At 54.8% G+C, this 12,887-nt stretch overlaps 1 protein-coding gene across 1 annotated transcript in view; it reads right to left on the reverse strand.

Annotated features, from left to right (window-relative positions):
- Positions 1 to 658: 658 nt before the first annotated feature.
- The window catches only part of Ajap1 (adherens junctions associated protein 1), a 109,414-nt gene continuing 97,185 nt past the window's right edge, over positions 659 to 12,887 (reverse strand). The window contains exon 6 of the mRNA XM_046424762.2: positions 659 to 9,121. The gene's annotated coding sequence lies outside the window, so the exon portion shown is untranslated. The remainder of the gene's footprint in view (positions 9,122 to 12,887) is intronic.

The following is a 12,887-nucleotide window of genomic DNA, read 5'->3' on the forward strand; positions in this document are numbered from 1 at the left end:
CCTGGTCCCTGACTCTGACAGCCCAGGCCCCAGGGCGCTTCTGGCCTGGGTGCAGATGCCCAGCCTGGACTCCGCCCGTCATTCTGGCATGGAGTGTCCCCTCAGCAGGACGCTGCAGATGCTACCTGGCTTCTCACTACCTGTCCAGGAGGCCTGGGCACTCCCTGACCTGGGGGATCTCCAGCACCACCTGAGGGACCTTGGGATCAGCCTTGACTCCTAGAGCCAACACAGGGCCTGGACAGCATGTGGCGATGCTTCCTTCTGGTTTACCTGGCAGAGCACCGGCTCGGAAACCGTGGAGCCCCAGGGAGGACATCGCGGACTGTGACCCAGGGCCAGGAGCTCCAATGCCGTGGTCTCAGAGGAGGTCTCAGAGAGCAGCAGCAAAGAGTGAGTAAATAAATCCACTTAAGAAAAACCCTCTTGAGGCCATAGCCTGAACTCACGGAGATGCTTTTGTCTTTTTTTATATTATTTTTTAATAGCAATATCAGAGTACTAAATATACACAGGAAAGTTAATATATATGTCGCATTTACAATGTTTTCCAAATACATAGCTTTGAAATACAGAAACAACTTTTAAAAATCTGGAATAAATGCCCCCCCCCCAATCCCGTAAGGGAATGACACCCACCCGAGCCCCCTCCCCCCACCTGAATATTTGCGTTGCTCCTGTTTATTGACATGATCATGGTTTGCATTAAAGGAAAAACACAGCATTAACACAATAATTGAACCCTTCCAAGAAGGAGACGAAGACGTGTCCAGAGACAGCCACGGGGACGTGTGGTGAACGTGTAAACTGGGACTTCTGTTTCCCTCCCAAAAAGAACACGTGATTCGTGTCCAAGTACAAATAGACAGCCAATGGTTCATTGTATCAGAAAATAATTCAGTAAAATCAAAATCAGCTCGGTTCTGCTGTCCAGGAGCAGAGGGAGGAGGGAAGGTCCACACATTCGGCTCAAGGCCTGGGGAGGCAGACCCTGGGCCCTGCTGCCCGGTGTTTCTGGCCCTGGTCTGTGTTTCCAGCTCCATGGGTGAGCTGGGAGGGGCGGGGGACAACGGGCTTTGGCTGAGTTCACGTGACAAGACCTGGTGAGCTCAAGCCGGACTCCAACACCCCGGGAGTGTGGCAGTGGGAAACGGAAGTGGCCCTCTGCTCCTCAGGTGTGTCTGTCCGCCATCTGGGTGTCCCCACCATCCTGTGTACCCATCCCCACGCCCAGATGGGCCCCGTGTCCACTGCTTGATGATGTGAAAGCCCAGCCCAGCGTCCTCCTGGCTGGCTGCCCTCTCCACCTACTCACAGAGATGCCCTCAGGGTCGTGGCCAGTGCAGTCTGAGGCTAGTTCACCTGGCCAGCACGCACAGAGCGCTCCCTGGGCTTCCTCCTCACACAGTGAGTCTGGGGCCAGATCCAACCTGCACCCCTCCGTGTTAACCCAGCAGGGAGCACGGAGCTCTCCCCACCAGGCAGCATTGAGGGAATGGTTTCCAGAAAATTAAACAATGAGTGAAGGATTTCAGATGTTCCCTTCTGTTTGGCTATTGGAATTTTCTAAGTGTTCTGCAGTAAACATGTATTCCTTTTTTGGGGAAAAAAAATCATGAAAGACTTAAAAATGAATTATCTATGCACTGCCTTAAGCTTCCTCCAGCACCTAGTTTAACCCTTTCTGGGTCTCGCTTGGAGACTCCCCAGCAGTGAGTGGCACAGGGATGGAGTGACGTATTTACAGACCCCTTCATCTTCATCCATCCGTGGACCAACGGTGAATCAAATAAACGTGATCACTGAGGCCACTCAAGTTCCTTTTCAACTGGAGGGCAACCCTGCCCTGGACCCAATACCCGCCATCGTGTTTGTTGAGGAAAGTTAGAGAAATAAACGGTCCTGAGGGGGCCACCAGAAAATGAGGAAAATCAAAAAGCAAAACTCTCTAGTTTTTTAAGAAAACAACTTTCAGATTTTCACTAAAACATAGTATTTTCTATCAAAATGTGTAAAATCTCCACCTTTCCCTTTCACGCCCCTCTTCCATGTGCCGCAGACTGAGTCCTCTGTCTTCACACTGACCACTGGGACATGTGACACTGAACCTATGTGTAACCCAGGTTGGAAGTTCAACTTTAAGGCTCAAAGTCATCAACACTCGGTAGAACTTTTCCAGAGCCTCTCACTCCCTGGCTTCACGGGAGGTCACCCAACTGTGACACCGCAAATCCCAGAAAACACGTCTGCAGGTCCTGGGAGCCCAGCCCAAGGAGGGCGGGCCAAATGCCTGACCTGTCCTGCACGCCGGTGTCCAACCCGCAGCCCTCCTTGCCTTCCAGGCTCCTGACTGGGAGGATCGTGCTTGCAGGTGGATGTGACACCACATCCAGGAGTACCACAGGGAGCCCACTCCCAGAACTTTCTAGGGTCATGTGGACTTGCACACCCAAGATAAAGCACCCCTGTTGCTTTGTGACCATACGTCGTAGGTGGCCCCATAACCTGATATTAGGCATCCACACGCACCCAAGAGAAATGACGCAGGGGAATCCCACCCAGCAGAGACTTTGGGGACAGAGGAAATGGGTTCCTTCTGGACGTGGTGGCTGCCAGGATCTAGAAACCCTGTCAAGCAATGCTCTTGCCTTGCCACTGTGTCGCACAGCACATGGCTTTCCAAAGACCAGAACGTCACCCCTTCTCCTTCCATCCCCAAATCATCCTCCAAAGGTTGGAGGTGGGGATGGCGAGCCACAGTGGGTTTGAGATCACCCCTGTTGGTTTAGGATGAAGAATGGAGAAGGCTGGGAGGATTCCATCAGGAGTGGGACTGTGGCCTCGGGATGGTGGAACGTGTTGGTGCCTTCAGTTCCCCACACGATGATTGGGGCCAATTATACACAGATCTCTCAAAATGCCACCTATTCTAGATTTCTAGTGGCTACAAGTCTTCACGGGACATAATGGTACCCAAACAGAACTCAGGACTGCAGAGTGTTCTTGCTTCTTTCGTGGCTAAAGCTATCCCTGAGTCTCTGGAAGCGATAATTTTCCCATTATCTGACATCTGCCAACTCAAAGCTATAAGCATCGCCACTACAGATTTTTATTGCAGAATTTCAAAAATCTGGCAAAAGCTAAGCAGCCAGGTGACCGGCTGGGTTTCACCTGCATCAGGACCGAGCTTCCAGGGAGTTGTCTTGGGTATTCAGTTCAACACAGGAACGCTAGTCTCCGGGACATTCCATGTAAGAGAAAACCCACCGGAGACAAAACTCATTTACTTATAAAGGAGAATGTCCTACACCCCGATGCTGTTTGCATGCACGCCTGCTACGGAGCCGACGTTGGGCTGTGTGATTCAAGAGACTGGCTGACAAGAGCCACTGCAGCCCTCGGGGAGGCTCAGCCACTCCCCGGGCTCAGCACAGGAGCCCAGTTGATGGAATACAGTTCGTGGCCCGTGTGCCTTCTGATTCCAACCTACAGAGGAGACGCCACAGCTGCTGCCCCTGTGCCCCCTGCCCCACGTCTCGCTCTCTCCACCCCAAGTGGCCTAGATGCACAAGCTGGCCGCACTTATACTGTGCCTTACGCCAGGGTGGCCCAGTAGGACTCAGTTATGGGTTCAGTCGAGAGGACTCTTGTCAGGAGGACAGGGCAGTGGAACTGCTGGGAGGATTGACGTCACACTCCCAGCACCAACACGGGCTGCATTAACACGAGCTGACCACTCTCCTGGGTTGTCTTCACAACTGGCTGCGGCCGTGTGCTCACAGCCGGACTGTGGATCTATCTCAGGTGCGTAGGGCAACCCATGGAGAGAAGCCCAGCCCTGTGTCCACCCGCCATTGCTCTGAAGAGCCCGGGGAGGCTCCCGGCTGGTTCCACACCTGGCTGCCAAGGTGCACCCAGCTTCCTCAGTTGGCTGTAGCCACCAGGTCTACACCCTGTGACAGACCGCAGCACTTTGGCCTGGCTGTTCTGGTCTCCGGGTAGGCAGAAGCTGCCCAGCCCCTGACAAAGTGACAATCACGACTTCCGTGAGCTGTGCAGAGATTCCTGGCTCGGGACCACCTGGCCACACAGTGACCGCCCTGAACTCTGCAGCCTGGCCCCTGCGTGCTGGCTGACTGGGATCTGGAAATGGCTGGAGGGCAGAAGCCTGCACTTCTGCTGGATGGCCAGGGACGGGGAACAGAACCACGCTCCCCCTAAACCTCTCTACTCGCTCCGTACACCCAAACCCGAGCTCTAAACCAGAAATCAGGAGAAACCGAGCACAACCAACTTCACACTCCTTGGAAGGAAAGGCTGGTGGTGTATTCTAAGTGCCAAACAATCATTCAAGGCCTCTCGGGGAGCCCCACAGATGATGTGGAGAGTAACTGACGCACTAACTTGGCTCAGAGTGAAGGAGCCTGTCTTCCTCACAGAGCATCAACGTGGAGATAGTGGGAAGAGTGCGCAGAGAGTCTCCGACAACCAGAGCCTGGCTCATTTATGTGGGCTGTGCTGTTTACATTGGAAAACAAACAAACAATCAGAAAGCAGGAGGGCAGAACAAATTGACAAACTGCACCGAAGTAACCATTCCAAAATTACATGAATCACGGCCTGTTTTGGAATAACTGCTGACTTAAAAGCAGATGTTGTTTAAGAAGGATGAAGGGAGTGTGCTCTGTGTTGGGAGGAATTTTTGAAAAGGCAGCTGCTTTCCAGTACCAGAAAAGATGGCTGCCTCTGGCTGGCTCTGTTGGCCAAAAACCCCGTCCTCCTTGAGACCCGCTGACCTGACTTGGCAGGTGGAATGAGCATGAGGAGGGTCCAGGGCAGACAGCACTCAGACGGGGCAAGTTCTGACTGGGGTCTGGAAATGGCTGGAGGGCAGGGTCTGGCCCTGCCTGTTTCCCCTGGAGGACCACCTGGCTGCCTGGCTGCAAGGCGCGAGGGCCTTGGTGCAAAGCCAGGCAGAGCCGTGGTGATGATGGACGTCCTACCCTCAGCCATGCACTGTATTCTTATCCAAGAGGTAAGCGTGGGCTCTCTTCTTGCCCCTCCAACCCCACACTGTCCTTCAGTGAGCTAGTGGTGATTCCCCAGGGGACGGATGGCAGGAGGACGTACAGACACCTGCTCCCCTCCGGCTGCTCTGCCTCTTTTGTTTCTCTCAAAACTATTTTGTGTGCTTCTTTGCTAAGTATCTGCTCCTCCCATGGTAGAATGCACCTCCAAGGGCAGGACTTTGCTCCTCTTGCTCCCAGCCATATGGCCACCATGGCGAACAAGGAGTTCTTGTGAATAAGAGGATGGACGCACAATGGGCCGATTATGGTGAGTCTGGAAGAGCCGCCTCCCTTCCATCTGCTGGTGTGAGCGGCGTCTTGTTAAAGAACTCACCAACTAAGCAAGAATGGCTCCAGGAGTCAGGAGTCTGGGCGCTTTTTCCATCATACTGGAGGGATGTGTTTGCGGAAAACGGGAGGAGAATAACCCAGTGGAGCATCAGGCTCCATGATGCTGAGATCTCCCCGATGAAACAGGGGGATGATGGCGACCGAGGGAGAAGGGAAAGGTAGGTCCTGGCGCCATTTTGGAATGAACCACTGGGAAGATGCAGCCTGACTGATGCTACTGGGATCCCAGACTCAGGGCTGTTTCCCTACTTTGTCTTCCAAGACACTGGAGTCAGCTCAGCTTTCTCAGCTTTGGAAGATTCTGGACCATCTGGAAGAAGCTGAAAGGATGGAATCTCTCTCCGTGGGCAAGAGAGTCAAAGCAGAGACAGTCCACAGTGATGTGCTCATTTTATGACCCTGCTGCCAGATCGGACATCTACGCACAAAATGCCTAAATATCAAAACCCGTAAGGAAGGTTCTGCCTGATGTCAGAACATGGCTGTGAGGAGAGAAGAAAGATGAACGCAAGATGGAGAAAGCACAGTGGCGATGGCTGGTTTCCTGATGGTGCAATTCACAGTGGGAGAGGTTCTGGTGAGTCTCAGTTTGAGTGTGAAATGCTTCAGGAAGGACAGAGGTGCCTGGGCACTGAAGGCCGCAGGAGGAATCTGCTCAGACCCAAGCCTGGGGAGGGCCAGAAGCAGGAATCCGAGGGTGTGTCCTTTCTGTGCAACACCCACCCTGAGCGGGAACCCTTACAGCCCCTACCCGGGTCTCCACAAGTCCACACAGAGCCCCAGAGGGCAGAGATGGAGGGGCGTGGGCAGGCACACGGCTTGGCCTTACCTTGGACTTTGCTGGAGCCAGGCCCAGTGAGGAAGGCTCAGGACGCTCCCCTTTCACACCCAAAGCTCAGAAACAAAAGCCATTACACTCATATCCCAGCCAGATAAAAGTGACATCAGGCATGTAAAGTGACCAAGCCTTCAGGAAAGAGCAGATATCTCTCAAGAGCCAAACCGACTGTTTCAAAAACTTAAAGGGTCAACAGGTGGCCAATGGACACTGGCCAGCATGCTGCCTCGGGGACTTGTGACAGGGAAGCCAAAGGTACACAGGGGAATAGACAAAAATCTGGGGACCTCACCAAACTGTGTCACCCTCTCTTGGACACTTCTTATGAGGAAAAAAGTCACAGAAAAGGCAAGGCCTGGGGCTTGGGGTGTCCACTGGTGGACGAGTGCTGAGCCTGCACCTGGCCTGATGCAGCGCACCCTGAGCTGCAGCTGGGCATCCCTCACTGCGGTGGGCTGAGCCCTTTCCTGTGCCACCCCCAAGGCCACAGATGTTCCCTGGGTCAGAGGGGTGTGGCAAGCACCTGACAGTGGACATCTCTGCATTCCCTCCCTCCTGCACAGGGACACGGTGCCCAGGGAGTGTTGCTGGAGTAGCATGGACTCTCTAGACTGGTGTGCACTGGGCCACCTTTGCTTCTCTGGGCTCATCCCTGGGGGGAACTCGCAGCCCTGCCCTGAGCCCACGCCAAGAGGCTGCTGCAGGGTGTGGGGAGGGTCAGCCTCCTGACTGGGCTCCCTGGCACTCAGAACACCCAAGTCCAGCTGGGCCGCCTCTGGCCAGCCGCCAGCCCTTGTGGTGTGCTCACACAGAGCTGTGTTCGCCTAGAGCAAGGGAGGCCCGGCACCCACCTGCAGGGAGAGAGGGGCTCAAGGGGACAGGTGACACTACACAGATGCCATGCAGGCGAGTCTGAGTCTCAGGAACCCAGGACAGCCAAGGGCCAGGGGCAGATGCTGGCCATGTCTTGGCAAGTGCCAAATCTTCAAGGAAAAGGACAAAACAAAGACCAAAAACCAAAAGAACCACTTCCCTGGTTCTGAGCCGTGCGTGGGTGTGGCCTGCGGGAGGACGTGGTGCAGGAGCCCTTTCCCTTTCCTTCCAGGGACAGCTTCCATATCCACATGCTTCAGGGTGTCTCAGAGGGAGACTGAGTCCCCTACTAGCTGGGGACGGGGTGGGGCACAAGCACTGCCGTCTCTCTGGCCTTTAAAGGTCCCTCAGTCTGGTCACACGGTCCCTCAGTCTGGTCACACATTCTACTAGTGAGATGGAGGTCACGCTGGCCACACAGGAAACTCATCCTTTGGAGAATGACCCTCAAATCTGATCTGGGCTTCTGCTTTTAGGGCAGGACGTGGGGCCAGGAGATGGATCCCCAGGTCCCTCACCAAGTGCCTACGAACAGCACGTGGGGCTCAGGGAGCCGTATTTCTAGGTGGGGGGCCTTCTCTGTCACCAGGCCCCAGCCTGGACCCGTGTCCCTGGGAAGGGGCCTGCTGGGGTTGTTGACCAGGAAACGCAACACTGGCTGCGGCGACTTGCCCTGGTTCCCACTGACCTTCACAGTCACCCCGGGCCCAAGTAAAAGCGGCAGCGCCTGCCCACCAAGGCGTGGGGGGACACTCAGAACGTACTGGGCACCCTCTCTCCACGCTGCTTTTCATCCCCAGACTGGGGCCCGAGCACTCGCGTGTGGCCCCGACGTGCGCGCGCACACCTGGAAGGATGTATGCTTCTGCTGTTTGGAACTGGAAAATTTCTTTAATTCAGTCTATGCTGTATAACACAAATGTCCAGGAACCCACCGCCCACCCAGCCTGGGGCCAGGCCCCTTCTCGGCAGCCAGCCACGCATATGTGCGCGCAGCCGTTAGATCGCATCTTCCAACAACTGAATGCAGAGGGGAACATGGGTGCACAGGTGTGTACATATGTATAGAAAACCGTGGTGTTCTTAATTCTGGCCCAAGATGACAAGTCACACGTTGGTGGCACTCAGCAAGTATCTGTGTCACTAAGGGCCTCGTCACCTGGGCCGAGGCTGTCCCCCAGGATGCATGAAATACCAGGTCACCAGGAAGAATGAAGACCATGCTCACCTGTGGAACTGTATTTCCAATATAGGCGTATATATGCGTGTGTGAGTGTGTGTGCAGGGGTGTGTGTGTGTGTGTGTGTGTGTGTGTGTACGCGCTATGCCTGTGAGGTTGCCAGAGTAGAAAATACCAGTTTATTCTGTTCGTACTAAGCATGTTAAATAAATTGGATTTTGTAACCTATAACACAATTTTTTTTAAAAAGGAACATTGAAGGTCTTCAAAAATTGCTACAGTACAAAAAAAGTGTGTGTGTGTTTGTGCGTTTGTGCGCGTGTGTGTGTGTCTGTCTGTTGGTATTTATATATTTATATATGTATATTAACCAGAAATAGTGACTCTATCGGAAGAGAACCCCACCCCTGTTTTCTGTAAGATTTCGACACGTGATCTGCTCGGCTCCGGCTCTGGGCCGAGGCTCTCGGTCAGTACATGGCACATAATGGTATTATTGGCACAGGTTCAGAATCGTGGTACAAATCCCAGGCTTTGGTGGCCTCCTGTCCTTTCCTCTTGGCCTCCCTCTGTCTCCGGTCCCCCTTCTTGCATTTCTTCTTTCTGTTCTCCAAAGAAAACTCTGGAAGAAGGCAGTCACCCATAGGCGTGAGCAATTTTTACAAAAATAGATTTGGCCTAGAGCGTCCTGCTGCGGATTTTCCCACCGGCAAACAGAAGTGGGAGGTGCGGGGACCTCCCCCTCGGAGAGTTTAGTTTTAGGTTTTGTGTTTTTGTTTGTTTTGTTTTTACAGGTTCACCAACGGAATCCTGGGTGGGAAGAACACAGAAGAGGTTAAATGGCAGCAGGCCCGGGTACAGGAGGCCCAGGGGACCCCGCCACACACCCAGCCCAGGGGCTCTGGTCCGTCCACAGACACTCGGTGGCCACAGAACACCAAGGTTCTCTTGAAGTCAGCCACCAGGAATGGGAGCAAGTGCTGGGAGCCCCGGAGCTGTGACACGTGCCCAACGCTTGTGTTCGCTGCTGCCGTCCACACAGGCCTGCTTCCTAAGAGGGGCTGGGCCCACCTCCTCCACTGACCCACGGGCACTGCACCCAGGCGTGCCGTTAGTGGGCCTGGGTGCACCTACCCCGCGGTCACTCCCCGTCCAGCCATGACCAGGGAGCCGAGGTGAATGGCGGCCCTCACCCAGCCTGCTACCTCCCAACCACATATGGGCAGCTCCATGCGGCCTACAGTGCAGAGGCCACTCAGCCCTGTGGACTGTCCCCCTGCAGTGGTCTGGTGTCCCCTTTAGTCTAGCACTGGAGCCTTCTTGGAGGCTTGCTCTGCCTAGGTCCCCTACCCTCTCCTTCGTATTTCCAAGATTTGGGAGAGGGAAGGGTTTCAAAAAAATGAAGTAATTTAACACAGAGAGATATTCCTCTGGCAGGCCTACCTTCATCTGAATTTTTTTTGAAAGTTTAAAAAAATATATATATTGCATGATTCCAGCTCATGTGAGGGACCTGGACTTGTCATATTCATAGAAGGTCAGCAGACCGGGTACCCAGGGCTGGGGAGGGGCCTGGGGAGATGGACATTGGTGATAGCCGCTCGACAGCATCTCTCTCCACCCCAGTGTCTCCAGGTAAATTTAGAGAGAAGAGAGAGGTGGCTTCAACCCTGCATCTATAATGGCCATTTTAAGTCCAGTGTTGGCTCCTTGCAGATGTGGGGGGTCCCCTGCAAGGGCGGGCAGGTACTAGCATCAGGCCAAGGAAGGGGAGCCCAGGCTGCCAGGGCACCCGCAGGCATGCACTCAGTTCCTGACCAATCCTGCTGCTTCAACTTTGGCCCAGGGGGAGGGCTTTGATTTTTCTGTTCCAAAGTCTCAGTACAAAAGCCTCAGGGGCACTAAGCCTGGAGAAGGAGGCGGAGCCCAGGTTGGTGGAAAAGATGCAGGAGGTGGCCCTGGACCCCCAGGCTGGAAAAAGTTAGGCGAAGGCAGAGAAGCTGGTGCGTCACCATCCCCGGGATCAAGATCTGGGATGACTTCTGCCCTCTGCTGCCTGAGAGGAGACTTGGGCTGTGAATGTCCCCGGGGGCTCCTGGGTTTGATGCTTAGCATCTGCTTTTGTAAAACAAAGAGAACAAGGTGTCTGCAGCCAGGTCCCCTCTGGGCCCAGTAGCCACTAGTCGGTTTCTTCCCCACCCCACAGGGTGTTCTTGGTGCCGGATTTCAGAGAGCACAGTGTCCAGAAGGCCCTGGTTCTTGCTTTAAAAGAAAGTGTTCCTTGGAATTACAAAAGCTAGATACTCTATCAATGCATTTAAAAAAAAGAAAAAGTAATAATGTGGGAAGGCTCAGGTGCATTTCTTACTTTTTTATCTGCAACGCCTTCAATGTATTTTTGAAAATAATAAAACAGTGATTTATTTCTCACTTGCTCCGGATTCAAGAGCCCTTATGGCTTTTGAGGCTACATTTAAGATGAAGTGGCTTTGGCAAATGGGAAGAGATGGAGGAACTCTAATGAGGTGTTGTCAAGTTTACCTGGTCTAGGAAAAATGGCAGGATAGAGCCCACGGGCCAATGACAGGTGTGGGTCTAAGGTCCCTTCCGTGGAACAAGGAAGACCAGGCACATTCCTCTGTGTCCAGAACTATCTGCCCCACTGCAGAAGAGGTATGAGGCAAGAGTCATCTAGAGCCTACCAGGGGCTAAGCCCAGGGAAGTGGGCCACATCTGCCCACGAGCCTCGGTGCTGCAGACAACCTGCCTGGAGGGCACAGCTGGGTCCCCTGTGTGTGCGGGTGGGCGTGAGAAGGTGAGGACTGGGAAGGAGGATTGCAGACGGCCACCTCTCCACTAGAGATGCATTCGGAGTGTCTTAATGGCTGCGCAAGAGGTGAATACCTCCACATTAAACTAAACCTAATTTAATGCTCTAGTATTAATTGCTACTTGTTTAAGGGACAGTAAGTAGCCCAGCAAATCTGAGAGGCCTCTGTGGCTGTTCTCTGCTCCATGCTCATGCCCAGGTACTCGTGGGTTTTTAGAATCTCAACACATTCATCCCAGCAAGAGATGAATGGTTCGTCACCAAACAGAGATGGGATCTGTCACCATGCAGAGATGGGACCTTTAGGCATTCATCGAGGACTAACAAGGTTGCCTGCCCAGCCCTCCCTGTCCACGGCCACAGAACGTCACCAGGAGCGAACGAGGCCTTTGTGTGGCTGACGTGGAGGCTGAGCTCAGCCAACTCAGATTGAGTCTCCAGGGCGCCTGGCTCTCCTCAACTCAATGATGTCCCCTCCAAGACCCACAGGGAGGGGCTCAAGATGCTTGTACAGGGACATCTTTCATGTCAGCGGGGGTGGTCCTGAAACAGCTCCTGGGGCAGAGTGGGGAAGCGGGTGCCCAGGGGCCCGTCTGGGGCACCCCATCTCATGCCCTCTGTGCCAAGAGCGCTCACCAGTGCTGTTGGTGGTGCTAAGGGGACAGCCAGGTTGGGGAGACAGCGGATCCCTGTAGAGGCGTTTCTAGAGTAGAGGAGTAAGTACAAGTCCGCTCCATCCCCTCAATTTTGTGTTTTTGTAAAAGTGGTGTGCTGTGGCTGCAGGCTCCTGGACCCAGGAAGTGCCCCAGGTCAGGCCTCTGGATGCTCAGGAGCTGGCCTCCGCCTGCAGAGCTGGGCCTATGGAGCCCCAGTCCCTGATCTAGCCAGCTGGGGCTGGCTGGGGGGAGCAGGCACAGAGGCCCATGCCAGTGGGAGGGCTTGGTCATCCTGCAGGGGGCTTGGGAAGCAGGGCCTTTGGACGGGTGGGCAGAGCGCAGCCCTGGAACAGGCAGCTAGGGGTGATCCTGTCCCTGCACTGACAACCTGACTGACCCTGGCCAAGGCACTTAGCCTCCCTCTGCCTTGAGAGTGGGACTCCTGGGAGGAGCGAGGGAGTCCTTGTGCCCAGTAGTGGGCCGCCATCAGAGCACACAGGTGAGGGAGCCTCCCCTGAGGAGGCCACCTGGAGCAGAGGTGTGCGGCCTGCAGTCCGAGGGCCACGGCTCCTGGGAGAGGGGAGCAGAGAGAGGCTTGTGACATGCAGGCCCAGCATGTCCATCCAAGCCGCCTTCAAGCTGCGAGGGACGCTGGTGCCCATCTGGCCCTGGGACCTGCTGATACCTCACCAGGGTGCCGGGGCCTCCACTGCCAACAAGCAGCGCCCTGTTGCTAGCTCGGTCAGGTCACCAAAGGTGGCTGACTGCAGCCCCAACAAAGGGAGGCACGTTGAGCAGACAAAGGCCCACTGCTGCTTCAGAGGACGCGCATGCCCGCGCTGCTGCCTGACGTGGGGCTGGGCGGCCGCCCGCCCTGCGCAGGAGGCTTGTTTCAGTCTGATCTAATTACTCTGCTGGCCTGTGGGCAGAGCAGCCTGGCTTCAGGACAGGGAGTGAGGGCTGGAGATTTGATTTGGGCTTCATTAGCACTGGGATGAGGAACCCACCACTTCATTCCTGCTCTGCCTGCAGCCCGCCCCTCGGCCCCAGCCAAGTGCTGAAAGCCGAAGCCTGGGGGCCTGGTGGCTCT

This window comes from Marmota monax, unplaced genomic scaffold (assembly GCF_021218885.2).
Source record: "Marmota monax isolate L192 unplaced genomic scaffold, Marmota_monax_Labrador192_F-V1.1 WCK01_AAM20220418_F8-fsc00080, whole genome shotgun sequence".
Classification (NCBI taxonomy): Eukaryota; Metazoa; Chordata; class Mammalia; order Rodentia; family Sciuridae; genus Marmota; species Marmota monax.